The sequence below is a fragment of the Ovis aries genome, chromosome 10, assembly GCF_016772045.2.
Source record: "Ovis aries strain OAR_USU_Benz2616 breed Rambouillet chromosome 10, ARS-UI_Ramb_v3.0, whole genome shotgun sequence".
NCBI classification, from domain to species: Eukaryota; Metazoa; Chordata; class Mammalia; order Artiodactyla; family Bovidae; genus Ovis; species Ovis aries.
In genome coordinates, this window is record NC_056063.1 from 82,848,954 (window position 1) to 82,862,513 (window position 13,560).

Sequence of the window (13,560 nt, forward strand, 5' to 3'; positions counted from 1 at the left end):
GTCCATTCTGAAGGAGATCAGCCCTGGGATTTCTTTGGAAGGAATGATGCTAAAGCTGAAGCTCCAGTACTTTGGCCACCTCATGCGAAGAGTTGACTCATTGGAAAAGACTCTGATGCTGGGAGGGATTGGGGGCAGGAGGAGAAGGGGACGACAGAGGATGAGATGGCTGGATGGCATCACTGACTCGATGGACGTGAGTCTGAGTGAACTCCGGGAGTTGGTGATGGACAGGGAGGCCTGGTGTGCTGCGATTCATGGGGTCGCAAAGAGTCGGACAAAACTGAGCGACTGAACTGACTGACTAAAGGCTTAATTCTTTAAGCATGTGAGATACAGTTGAAGATGGATACATGCAGAAGTAAAAACACCATCTTCAATACCAAATTTACTCTGGTAGAAGTCATTACATTATGACTGGCATAAACAAGGTGGCCCCATGCCAAGAACTCCATTAATCTTGACCACATGAGTTTCTGAAAAGCACTGGACCTGCTTTCAAGGTCTCCAAAGGTAAAAATACCAGTAATAGTAGTTATACAAACACAGGGACATAAATCAATGTTCTAATTATCCACTTTAATTTATTTCAGAATGTTTGCTTAGTTTCAGCCTCAGTAAAATAATTTATATTCAAAAAGTACCTCTGAACATCATATTAGTTTTGATCTTTATTTCGTGTATCTGTCTTTGCGCTTTGAACATGCATCTCATTTTCATATTTTTCAAATTTATTTGCTATCTAATATCTCATTTCATTCTGGGAGTACCTGTGGGAAAGGGTCAGAGCAGATATTATTGTCCTTATAGGTGATAAAGGAAGAGCGAATCCTACAAACCTCACAATATAATGAGTTTCAACCCAGGATCCTGATTCTATGGGCAATGTTTTCCTCGCAGGAGAGCTTCTGTAGCAAACTGCAGTATCCCAGACTTCTAGGACACATACAGATTTATTGAGGTGCTAATCATTTTCACATTTTTAAATCATGAAGAAGTTATGCACAATACTATTAAAATGCTTTTATACTAGTGTTACGGAGAAGGCAATGGCAACCCACTCCAGTTCTCTTGCCTGGAAAATCCCATGGATGGAGGGGCCTGGAGGGCTGCAGTCCATGGGGTCACTAGGAATCAGACACAACTGAGGGACTTCACTTCCACTGGAGAAGGAAATGGCACCCCACTCCAGTGTTCTCGCCTGGAGAATCCCAGGGACGGGGAAGCCTGGTGGGCTGCCATCTATGAGGTCGCACAGAGTCGGACACGACTGAAGTGACGCAGCAGCAGCAGCAGCAGCATACTATTGTTAAGGTCCCAAAAGCATTCTCCAGGTATTCATTGCTATTATGTCAGATAAGTTTTGTAAGATCCACCTGCCATATTTGATGGATAACATTCTAGTATTGTTGTTCAAATATACGTTTTCAAACTGAATAAGAACCTTATGTTGCTGACTTTACTTGTGGTTAAATAACAGTTAATGAGTCCAAGGAATAAAGCTATATATGATTGTTTAACATTTGGTAACTGGTACCCCAGCAATTTTTACCACAATAATAGGACAATTCACTTGATATTTGAGGGAAGATGATAATTTAATGAACCATTAATATAAAACAAAGCATAGAAATCTGAATGCTAAAAGATCCAATTTTTGATGATTTTATTGCATACTGAATTTCTTAAAAAATAAGATGATTTTAAATCTTTTCCTTTCTAATGCCCTCATCAAATCACTAAATGAGCTGTAATTGCATGAATCATTTATAAAATGCTTCAGTTGAGAAAGAGATGGGAAGAAAGCAGATAGAAAGCAGATAGATAAATGTATGTGATACCTAAAGGAAAAGATATTATTACTTGGGGTGATACCATGACTGATTAGATCTAGATTTTAAATTGTATTTGAACAAGTCACTATTTTTACTTAAAATGGAATGACTACTAAGACAGTAATAAGATGTTCTGAACAGAAACACCCTATTAACACAGCTGCTATATATATATGTTGCACTCTGCAGAGACTGAACTGTATATATTATTGTATTTTAAAAGAATAGACCTAAAGAATGATGTCATAATATAACTGTGGCAACTATGCCACACATCACAGTAGACAACTCAAAAATTTTACGAGGCTCATTAAAACCATACTTGTATCAAATAATGATGGTGAGTCTTCATCTTTTAGTCTGTGATTATATGTTAAATTCATTGCCTTGCATTTTTAGAGATTGATTAGTAATTATGAAAATTCTATTTTATATACTATAGTAGACCAGTTTATACCACAGAGTCAGAGGCTTTAAATAACATTTAGAATTTTAACAGTAGTCTAGTCAAAGTCATTTAACATCTTTAGGACTTCAAATTCTTCATTTTAATTTAGTAACTTAACCAAAAGCCTACAACTAATTCAGGTAGAGCAAAAACTGGAATTGAGGTCAAATGACCTATTCAGTACATTTTCAACCACTCTATAGTATGCCCTGAATGTTAGGTGACCCATTAATTGCTCAAGGTCTTAGAATTAGGTAAGTCAGATAGTACCCTTTACATCATAAACTTAAAGGGAAGATAATCCCTCCACCAGTTGTGGGAAACTTGAGATAATCTTAAATAGAAAATAAATGGTCAAAAACTCTCAATATATTACATATTTTTGAAAGACAAAATTTTGATAAAATATAATTTTCAGTGGAAGTCAAACTTTGTCAAATAGGATTCTGAACTTATCTTCCTAAGTGTTCAATTATGCATTTGTAGTTAAATATGTTTGTTTAAAAATGGGCGTGTTCTTTTCAGGATGTAATTTTTCCAACGTTTTTATTTCTACTACCACGTGTGTTAGAACTTTTAAACACAAAAATTGTGGTGGCAAAGATAAATGGAAACATGAAAATTAGGAACATAACTTTTATGCAGATTTCTTGGAATTTACCTTTTCCATAGTCAGAAATAAACATGAGCTTGAGTAAGCTCCAGAAGGTAGTAAAGGACAGGGAAGCCTTGCATGCTGAAGTCCATGGGGTCACAGAAGGTCGGACACAACTCAGCAACTGAACAGCAACAATAGTCAAAAAGCATTTGCGGCAACAAAGTTAGTAACGATAGTGAGATTATATAACTTCTTTAAATTGTACCATCAGGTATTAAATTTAAAGACCAAAGATACACCGAACTCACTTCAGTTGATAGTTTATTTTAAAGCCACATGAAGAATAAATAGAAGATGGGGAACTCACTTAACAGAGGCACAGACAAGCCTCAGTTAAACCAAATTGTGATGGATGCAAGACATGCATGGCCATAATAGGGAGAAGATGTGGTTTGCCTCAACAGAAGTCCTCTTCTGCTTCCAACACTGACCCTTCTGTCCATGGGGTTCTCCAGGCAAGAATACTGGAGTGGGTTGCCATTTCCTTCTCCAGGGGATCTTCCCCACCCAGGGATCGAACTGGCATCTCCTGCAGTGCACGTGGATTCTTTACCTGCTGAACCTAATCCATAATGACAGACCACTAGTAAAAATACTCCTGAAGCAAACTTCATCCACTGGATTGAAGTACTGCTTATGAAACGGATGGTATTTCCTTTTGATTCATGCTTAAATTGGGGCACAGTTTACACTTTCCATTTTGTTTCCTTACTAATGAGTGTGAGTACTAGCACAAAGAAAGTACCCAAGTCTAAGGATGAAGTTATCACACCTGCTTGCATTGTCAGAGTCGGCTTCTCTAGTCTTAAATTACAGCTCATGCCTTTTTCCCGCATGAAGCTAGCAGGATTGCATGGTGCTATGCACTGTGGGACAGCTGGCCATGCTTTTCATTTTTGTCTTGGTCAGAGAATGAACGGACCTTACCATTAGCCCTTCCACTGATTTTTAGCTGGGCATCTAGTCTTCACTGATTGACAGCATGGCTGTTAACTACAGAAGCACTCAAAGCTGATAAAATTGAGGTATTTTGCTGATGACTGCTTTTTGAGTTTTAGCATTCCTTATGCTTAAAAGTCCTGCAAAAGTAATGTAAAACACACTGTTTTCCACTAGAATTTTGTTAGAAAAAAGATACTATAAATACATGCAAAATATAAAAGTATAAAAATGAAAAAGTATAAAACTGAAGTAATTACTTAGATAATATAGGCAAAGAATGCTACATCCAAATCATTGAAATAGTACTTACAGTAGACTTTAAACTATTGGAAACATTCATTTTTATTTTATTAACAGCTTAAGGAATACTTCATTGTTTTATTCATTACATGATGGCTAAATGTTACCCAAATTATTAATAAATCTGCTAGTGACATCAGCACACCTAATTTTATTTTATAAGAACTTTACTCAGAAAGAATTGAAAAAAAATGCAATCATTGAAAATGTACACCAAATTATTCTAATATGTAAACATGCTATTACATTTGTTATCTTCGTAAAATCCAGCTATGTTTTAAAATCAGGAAAAAATTAAATGAAAATTTCTGTAATTAACTCACATGATCAAGTTACAGATTTTAATTAATATTCAAAATCTTCATTTGGAATTTAAGGCATTATCATTGCTGCAAATAGAAAATATCTTAGAAATATTATGTGTAGATTAATATAAATAAAATCATGAAGAATAAGTCAGTTATGGGTTAAATTGTTTCCTTACCAAAATGTGAAGTCCAGACCTCCACTACTGCAGCATATGTCCTTATTTGAAAATAGGCCCTTGCCATCATAGTTAATTACACTCTAATGACATCATACTGAAATAGAGGGGGTCCCTCACTTGGTACGACTGTGTCCTTATAAGTAGCCGGCATGTGGAGGTGGGGGCTTCCCAGGTGGCACTAATGGTAAAGAGCCCACTTGCCAATGAGGAGTTGTAAGAGATGCAGGTTCAGTCCCGGGGTCAGGAAGATCCCCTGGAGGAGGGCATGGCAGCCCACTCCAGTATTCTTGCCTGGAGAATCCCATGGGCAGAGGAGCCTGGTGGGCTACGGGGCAGCAGAGTCAGACACAACTGAAGCGAGTGTGCACGCGGGCATGTGAAGATGGAGGACTGCTGGAGATGCGTCTACAAGCCAAGAAACCCGGCAGATTGTCCATAAAGGGAGGGAGAGATGAGACGGGATTACACCCTGTATAACCCTGCCCACACCTTGAGTTTGGACCTCTAACCACTGGAATTGGTAGACAGTATGTCCCTGCTGTGTTGAGCCATCCAGTTTGCGGAACTCATTGCAGGAAACTCACACAAAGTCCTTCAGAAATGACTATTAACAGTAGTACCCATCAAACTGAAGACATTGTGTGAAATGTTGGAGCAGTATCAGTGGATCTGAGTATTCCTCTCCCCCTCGGCGGCATATTACTGTCGACTTAGCACTTCCTGTTAGTGGCCTGTTGCATGTAAGATAAGCCGTATTGATAACGGTATGAAGAAAGTTTTGGGTTTGTGTTGAGAGGCCAAATTGCAGGCCCCTCTCCAATAGGTCTTTTGAAAAGGACATCTTTATGAACCTTCTTTAGGTCCCTCAGTGAAAAGAGGCCAGTCTGCAAAATGCTCACATTGACCGTGAAAGAGAGCAAAGGTAAGAAGCAGTGACCTGGTTGGAAAAGACAGGATAACTCACTGAAGAAGATGGCTCCCAGCCTGGCTTTCGGCATGCATACAGTTATTCCATGAACAGGGGCACTCCGAGGGAGGGAAACGGTGGGAGGAAAACACAGGGGCCTCAGTGTTCATCCAGGTGACTTGAAGCTTCAGCCACTCTGCGCCTCTCAAGGTTTCACTCCAGGTTCCAGTTTTATGTCCAGCTTTCACGCTTTGCAACATCTAACAGGCTGTAAGAGAATATAGAATAGCATTATTTATTAAATCAGTATTTCTCAAATATGAGCGTCTGCCAAAATGGAAAGGAGTTGCGAATGTTAGGGCCCTCGGCTGGTCGGCAGCAATAGCATAGATCCTTCTCTAACATCAGCGGATACAAAACACGGTCCTTCCTAAACTCCCTCTCGTGTGTCTCCTCTCTCACCATCTCAGCCTTTTCCCTGCAGGGAGACACCGCTAATCAGTCACAAGTCACTTCACTGCTGACCAGGGCGCAGCTGACAGTACTCATCTCAGCACTGAGGTGGCCACTGTCAGTCAAGGGTGGTATGTGTGCGTGTGTGTGCACGCACGTGTGTGTGCATGCATGTGTGTGTGCATGTGTGTGTGTGCATGTGTGTGTGTGTTAGTATAAAGGGGATGTGGAGGTCTCGCAATTGTAGACTCCTTCAGAAGTGAAAGGTACAGTGGGTAAGGATCTCAAGGACAAGAAAATACAGAAAAAGAGCACTGTTTCATATGAAGTTGAGAGAAAATACAGTTTTACTTCCTCCAAAATATATGCTGTCTGTTAGTGCTGAAGAACCTGCCTGCCAGTGCCAGAGACGTAAGAGCCGTGGGTTCGATCCCTGGGTCGGGAAGATCCCCTGGAGGAGGACATGGCAGCCCACTCCAGTGTTCTTGCCTGGAGAATCCCATGGACAGAGGAGCCTGGCAGGCTGCAGTTCGTGGGGTCGAAAAGAATCAGACACGAATGCACGGAAGATGTTTTACTTGTTTACAGAAAGATTTTTGAGAGACTTCATGTAATCCAGGCACAGCTAAAACCATCATTAGCAGGTGACACCAGCCTGCTTTCACAAGTGTGTTTAATATAGCATAATTGATGGATTTTGGTTCCAAAATAAGGAGCGTTTATCTGTCTAGCACCTCTTCCTTCTTCGTCTTCCCTATCACACAATCAGCTATGAGTAGGGTGGCTTCCGGGGGTCAGTCCCCCAGACAGCTGCTCTTCTCTATCAGCAAAGCTACTGGTGGTGTGTCAGGCCTGTGAGCTTGTTGCCTAAACAGATGTGGTGCTGGGTGGGTACCAGTCCAATTTTCTCTTAATATTGTAATATGAAACCGGTTATTAGGTGGGAATATGTGCAGAGAATTAAGTACACTGAACAAAATGAGGGTTATGACTTAGAAATTCCACAAATTCTTTCAGCTGCTTGAGTATAATGACAGAAAGTCTATATTTTTTAATTTCTTGTTTTTTTAATTGAAGGATAATTGCTTTATAAAATTGTGTTGTTTTCTGTCAAACCTCAATATGAATCAGCCATAGGTGTACATATATCCCCTCCCTTTTGAACCTCCCTTCCATCCTCCATCCCACCCCTTTAGGTTGATACAGAGCCCCTGTTTGAGCTTCCTGAGCCATACAGCAGATTCCCATTGGCTATCTATTCACAGATGGTAATATGAGTTTTCATGTTACTCTTTCCAGACATCTGACCCTCTGCTCCCCTCTCCCCATGTCCATAAGTCTGTTCTCTGTGTCTGTTTCTCCATTGCTGCCCACAGCATCAGAGAAGAAAAAGAGACAAAAGGCATATACTTTTATCCCTATTTTCTAGCTCTAAGCATACAAAGAGGAAACATTTCAGCATGCGAGGAAAATTCAAGCAGAACTTATACAGCAAAGTGCCACCTTCGTTGAGATACCGCTCTCTGCACACAGCACTGGCAACCTACCTTCCTGGGAACCATGCAGAATAAAAAGGTGGGGCCCCACTCTAAAGACATTATTAAGAATATGAGATGGCAAGAGCAGAGCTTTAAAGCAAGTATGGGCCCTTTGAGGGGGGCCTGTGTGACTACATAGGTCCTGCCCCTGTGAAGCCAGCCCTGTCTTCATGGTCCGATCTGCCAGAGTCTATGCTCAGTTCATCACTGCTGGATCTGGCGTTTTCATTCACCAAAGATTTTGTCTCTTTTTTACCATATGATGGATGAACTGTTTTCCCCTTTATTCAGTCTTACTTGAAAGTGAGGGGGAAAAAAGTCAAATCCAGTTTTTAATTTATTTACTGTTGATGAATGATCAGTTTCTTCCTAGACAGAAAGGACACCAAAAGTAAGTTTAGAATTCCATGGGTTAATAGAAAAAGAAGATATAAAAGACTTGAAAATGAATTATATACAACTTAGACATATTTAACATATAATAATAATAAATTTATTAGTAATTCAGAAATGACTTTAAATGATATGTTTATGTTATTTTTCACTTATTTACCATTCTTTTATCAGTATTGTTGAATAGAGAAACACTATCAGGAGGCAACAGTTAGAACTGGACATGGAACAACAGACAAGTTCCAAATAGGAAAAGGAGTACGTCAAGGCTGTATAGTGTCACCCTGCTTATTTAACTTCTATGCAGAGTACATCATGAGAAACACTGGGCTGGATGAAGCACAGGCTGGAATCAAGATTGCTGGGAGAAATATCAATAACCTCAGATACTCAGGTGACACCACCCTTATGGCAGACAGTGAAGAAGAACTAAAGGGCCCCTTGATGAAAGTGAAAGAGGAGAGTGAAAAAGTTGGCTTAAAGCTCAACATTCAGAAAGCTAAGATCATGGCATCCAGTCCCATCACTTCATGGCAAATAGATGGGGAAACAGTAGAAACAGTGGCTGACTTTATTTTGGGGGTCTCCAGAATCACTACAGATGTTGATTTCAGCCAGGAAATTAAAAGATGCTTACTCCTTGGAAGGAAAGTTATGACCAACCTAGACAACAGATTAAAAAGCAGAGACATTACTTTGCCAACAAAGGTCTGTCTAGTCAAGGCTATGGTTTTTCCGGTAGTCAGGTATGGATGTGAGAGTTGGACTATAAAGAAAGCTGAGCACTGAAGAACTGATGCTTTTCAACTGGCATTGGAGAAGCCTCTTGAGAGTCTCTTGGACTGCAAGGAGATCCAACCAGTCCATCCTAAAGGAAATCAGTCATGGGTGTCCATTGGAAGGACTGATATTGAAGCTGAAACTCCAATACTTTGGCCACTTGAAGCAAAGAGCCAACTCATTTAAAAGACCCCGATGCTGGGAAAGATTGAGTGCAGGAGGAGAAGGGGATGACAGAGGATGAGATGGTTGGATGGCATAACTGACTCAATGAACATGAGTTTGGGTAAACTCCAGGAGTTGGTGATGGACAGGGAAGCCTGGCATGCTGTAGTCCATGGGGTCGCAAAGAATTGGACACAACTGAGTGACTGAACTGAACTGAACTGAACTGCTCCCCAGTTATTAAAAACGTTAAAAACATAAAATTTTGCAAACCAAATGTATTCTAATACATCAGTTTTGTGCGGATTGATATGCAGGTATGGACTCCTTTACTATTTCATTCTAAAAATCCAATTGCATATAGAACCTATTAATTTTGATTTCTTTATCAAGAGCAAACAATTAATCTCCAAATTGCTTAAGCTGGCATGCATATGCTAACTTCTCTTGACAACTTTTTTGAGATATTTTATGTCATAAAATTTACCCATTTGAGGTATACAATTCAATGATTTTAGTAACTTTAGCAAGTAGAGCAACTATCATCAAAAATTAATTTTAGGGGCTTCCCTGGTGGTCCAGTAGCTAAGACTCCATGATCCCAATGTAGGGGGCGTGGGTTCAATCCCTGGTCATGGAACTAGAGGCCACAGGCTACACTAAGAGTTCGTATGCCACAACTAACAGATCCCTCATGCCACAAATAAGACCTAGTGCACCCAAATCAATAAACAAATTTTTTAAAAAATCAGTATTAGAATGCATTCATTCTTCTAACAGGGCTTCCCTGTGGGCTCAGATGATAAAGAATCCACTTGCAATGTGGGAGACCTGGGTTTGACCCCTGGGTTGGGAAGATCCCCTGGAGTAGGGAAAGGCCACCCACTCCAGTATTCTGGCCTGGAGAATATGATGGACTATATAGTCCATGGGGTCGCAAAGAGTCAGACAGGACTAAGCGATTTTTAGTTTCACTTTCACGTTCTTCTAATAACATCCCCCATACCCATTTACAGTAAATCCCAATTTTTACCTGGAGCCCCAGGCAACCACTAGCACTGGTCCTTGCTCTTGAATTTAAAGACAGGATTTAATGGGTTTACATCACAATTTCTCTTTTTCAATAGGAGAGTAATTGCTAGTTATTTCTCACAGGCAGTTTCATATGTTTAATGATTCTAGATGATTTTACAACCCAAATGACAATAACTCATCAAGGACAAAACGTCTTAATACCACTTAAAGTAAATCTGAGGGCCTAGTTCATTCAGAAGGCTCCAAATTGTTAAATGTGAGAGTTGAAGCTAAATGCTCTTCAGTGACATAAATCTTGAAAGTAGACTTTATACCATGGTTCTGCATAATAAACAGGAAGCAGAGCTTAGTTAACAAAAAAACTTGCTTCCTGGTAACAAGTCACCATATCCCCGGCAAAATATCTATCAGGACCAGCCATTTCTGTTGAAACAAACAACCTAATTTTGCCATTTTCTAGTGGCTCCCACTCTGGAGCTCAGGAGTTAAGAGTTGTTATTAAGCTTGCTCGCAAAACCCTTGCACATGCCGTCTTACATTTACTGGCTTTAGCTGTCATGTACTTGATGAGGATCTGAAGTGTCTTTACCTATCCCTCCAAAGTGGAAGCTGAGATGTTGCACATTGCACCTCCAATTACTACAGCATGGCACATCATATATGCGGGTCTTTTTCATATTGTAGTCAACATATAGCATATTAAGTCTGGTCTGTTGGCTACATATCCCATTAATCTGCTATTTTGAATGAGGCATAGAACAACAGAGAACTCCCCAGCTGGCTCCAGTGGTAGAGAAACTGCCTGCCAGCGCAGGAGACCTAGGAAACACAGGTTCAGTCTCTGGGTCGGGAAGATCCCCTGGAGGAGGGCAGGGCAACCCACTCCAGTGTTCCTGCCTGGAGAATCCCATGGACAGAGGAGCCTGGCGGGCTACAGTCTATGGAGTCACAGAGAGTCAGACAGGACTGGAGAAACTTAGCCCACCACACACAGAACAAGAAAAGACTCTGTATCATGGTCAGGCTGGTGAAGCTTCTGTAATATTTGGGTCTCAGAAATCCCATCATAATTACCGTGTTTATGAGAAATGAACTTGACTCTGGCAAGTTCAAACAGGATCATACTAGCAGAGATCCGTTAATGTTGGAGAAAAGTCATCTCCTGCTGCACACATACCTTATGCTCCTTTAAAAGAACTGTGTCTGGCTTTCTCCTGGGACTGAATAGAGATCAAATGCATGTCTCCTCAGACTTTACATAACTATTTTTTGTCATGAACTAGTGATAAGCTCACCCTTACACCATAATGCTGGGTATTCTCCACTGCAATTCATAACTATGTAGAAATGGTATTTAAGAGGTGAGGCTTGAGCAGGTTCTCTGGAGCCCTACAGGAAGGTCACAGGTGTGGAGCCTTCTACCAAGGTCACAGGACAAAAATCTCCAGGATTAACAGAGCCCTGTACAAACTGCTGCCATGAGCCTCATGATCTAGACTAACCAGTTGTTGATGCCGTAATACTCACCCTGTTACCCACTATAGCATCCTAACAAATCACCTAATACCTCCTTCCAGCAGAAATTCTCTGTGTCTCGAGGCTATACAAACTGACTACTTGCTCGCAAAAGGGGTCAACTCTCCCTTGAACTGGCCATTGTTCAACAACACCTCCCGCTCTAATAAGCTCCATTCTCCCCTCACACTGCCTCATCTCTGGAAATTCATTTCCAACCCCCACACAGACTATGACAGGCCCAAAAGGTCCTAATAAGTTTGCATGAGCGGGAGCTTGAATGCTGACCAGCGGCCCCATGGAGGCTTCCATAAGAACACTTGACTGAGGAATAAAAACCCAGGACCCCGCAGTTCATGAGCCCCTGGTGAGAAGTGAACTGCTGCTTGGCTGCAACCTTCTCGGAACACCACCTAAAAGACGCTGGCAAAGGCAGATTTCCCCAGTGGGCAGGATTCTTAGCTCTCATAGTCTGTTATTCACTGTGTGTGCACTAAGAGGCAAAAGGGTTATGGTCACATCATGAAATATCTGATGTAAGAAACTGGAGAAGACGAAAAGGAAAGTGTGGAAAGTCATAGAGATTATAAACAAAATCCATTGCATGATGAAAGAATAGCAACTTAGTATCTTGTGAACCACACACACATACTTCTAAGTGTTTACCCCACTTCTATGCTAATCTGTGAAGAAATTCCATCTCTAATTTCTGCAAATGAACAGAATCTAGTTTTTAAAGTTTTACTTTAGCAAAGGCTGTACATCTAACTATTTAATTTTATTTCAAGCCCTTAAGAAAAGATTGCTATAGATGCATGGTGGCAGTATTAAGAAGTTCAGTCTTACTGGATGCTTGGGGCTGGTGCACTGAGACGACCCAGAGGGATGGTATGGGGAGGGAGGAGGGAGGGGGGTTCAGGATGGGGAACATGTATATACCTGTGGTGGATTCATGTTGATGTATGGCAAAACCAATACAATATTGTAATGTAATTAACCTCCAATTAAAATAAATAAATTTATATTTTAAAAATAATAATAATAAGTTTAAAAAAGAAGTTCAGTCTAGATTTAGAAAAACTTCTTATAAAGTCTTAATTTAGGGGCCAATATAAGGCCACAGGGCTGGAAAAGGTCAGTTTTCATTCCAATCCCAAAGAAAGGCAATGCCAAAGAATGTTCAAACTACAGCACAATTGCACTCATCTCACACGCTAGCAAAGTAATGCACAAAATTCTCCAAGCCAGGCTTCAACATATGTGAACCGTGAACTTCCAGATATTCCAGAGGAAGATTTAGAAAAGGCAGAGGAACAAGAGATCAAATTGCCAACATCCATTTTGTCATTGAAAAAGCACAAGAGTTCCAGAAAAATATCTACTTCTGCCTTATTGACTATGCCAAAGTCTTTGACTGTGTAGATCACAACAAACTGTAGAAAATTCTGAAAGGGATGGGAATACCAGACCACCTGACCTGCCTCCTGAGAAATCTGTATGCAGGTCAGGAAGCAACAGTTAGAACTGGACATGGAACAACAGACTGGTTGCAAGTTGGGAAAGGAGTACATCAAGGCTGTATATTGTCACCTTGCTTATTTAACTTCTATGCAGAGTACATCATGCGAAATGCCGGGCTAGATGAAGCACAAACTGGAATCAAGATTGCTGGGAGAAATATCAATAACCTCAGATATGCAGATGACACCACCCTTTTGGCAGAAAGCAAAGAAACTAAAGAACTTCTTGATGAAAGTGAAAGAGGAGAGTGAAAAAGTTGACTTAAAACTCAACATTCAGAAAACTAAGATCATGGCATCTGGTCCCATCACTTCATGGTAAACAATGGAAACATTGACAGACCTTATTTTCTTGGGCTCCAAAATCTGCACAGATGGTGACTGCAGCCACAAAATTAAAATACATTTCCTCCTTGGAAGAAAAGCTATGACCAACTTAGACAGCATATTTAAAAGCAGAGACATTACTTTGCCAACAAAGTTTCATCTAGTCAAAGCTATGGTTTTTCCAGTAGTCATGTAAGGATGTGAGAGTTGGACCATAAAGAAAGCTGAGCATAGAAGAATTGATGCTTTTGAACTGT

General features: G+C 40.5%; 1 long non-coding RNA gene across 1 annotated transcript in view; it reads right to left on the minus strand.

Moving 5' to 3' along the window:
- Window positions 1-2,992: 2,992 nt before the first annotated feature.
- The window catches only part of LOC132657269 (uncharacterized), a 31,151-nt gene continuing 20,583 nt past the window's right edge, over window positions 2,993-13,560 (minus strand). The window contains exon 2 of the long non-coding RNA XR_009595157.1: window positions 2,993-5,845. This is a non-coding gene — a long non-coding RNA (uncharacterized LOC132657269). The remainder of the gene's footprint in view (window positions 5,846-13,560) is intronic.